Here is a 1,353-nt window from a genome sequence, read left to right on the forward strand (position 1 = left end):
ATTTTGTCTCTCTTACTAATGTCTGTGCTTCTTGTAGAAGTTAATTCTGTAGCAATCTTGGTAATAGCCCTGCGAAGAGTTTGCAAGCACCTTGGGAGAGAGATCTGATCTCTTTTAGGAAGTGTCTAGTATGCCTCTGGGTGCCGTTAAAATAATAATAATCCATACAATAATAATTTGAGCTTTTCTGGCACTTCTCTCTGAGGTTCTTCAATAGTAAAAGAAAGGAGTTGAGCCTTTTCACAAACTCTTCCCTCTAAAAATCCCTTGAATCAAACCTTTTTTTTTAAAAATAAATAATTTGTTGGACATTTTCTTGTTTTTTCAAGGGAAACCTGTAAACTGTTCTTTTCCCAGCTTTCAGTTTTTCATCCCAGATCAGATAAATTAGAAAAAAAGGAATATTTCCTAGGGAAAAAAAATTAAAATACCATTTATTCATTGAAAAAAAAAAAAAATGTTTTCCACTGGAATTTTAACCATCTCCGATCTCGGTTTACTTTATGAATATTAATCAGTTCGGGATCTCCATGCAGGGGTTATGAATAATTGCTGTTTTACCGACAAAGTAACTTGCCTGAAGCTAGATAAGCTGGTGGCAGAATTTAGAGCAGAACATTAGCCGGCCTGAATTGTAGGTTTATACCTTTAATCAGGGGATCCTTTAATCATGTGTTAGCATTGTGCATTACCTGATAATGCCATATTCATTGGGAGGAGAACCTGGGTTAAAAGCCAGCTAAGTGAGCGAGTTTTCTCATCAAATTCGGCGTATGTTCATTTTTTCATGTATAATGTCAGCTTTCTCCGCTTGCCTTGCCGTTCTCCTGGCTCCTACGGACCCTGGGATTGGGTCCAGTGTGTATCAAGGTCAGAGGCTCCCAGTGGGCTAGCACAGGTAAGACGTGCTAAGAGCGCGCAGGAGAGTGATGTGGCTAACCTCATCCTCAGCCGTCTTTGCCTGGAGCCCATGTATAATGTCTCCTAAATACAAGAGCCTCTTTTTTCTTTCTACACAGAGATGCACCTGACAAACATTTTTCCTGGCCGCAGGCATTGGAGGTGTTTGGATCCGAGCCTTCAGAATCGTTTCTACTTTAATCAATGCACAGGGATCAAATCCACAGACACAGGGTAAGTAGAGGGTAAGATTGATTAGAGTGGATAACGACCTTCCTGCAGAGAAAATACTGGGTACTAAGGAGCCTTTAATTTAGGGGAGAAAGGCGTAACGAGAACCAGCAGCCAGAGAGATGCAAATTAGAAATCAGAAAGGTTTAAAACGGGCAGCGTAATTATGCACGGGGACACGCTTCTGAGGGACGTGGTGGGTTCTCCATTTCTTGACGTCTT

This window comes from Alligator sinensis, unplaced genomic scaffold (genome assembly GCF_000455745.1).
Source record: "Alligator sinensis unplaced genomic scaffold, ASM45574v1 scaffold228_1, whole genome shotgun sequence".
Taxonomy (NCBI): domain Eukaryota; kingdom Metazoa; phylum Chordata; order Crocodylia; family Alligatoridae; genus Alligator; species Alligator sinensis.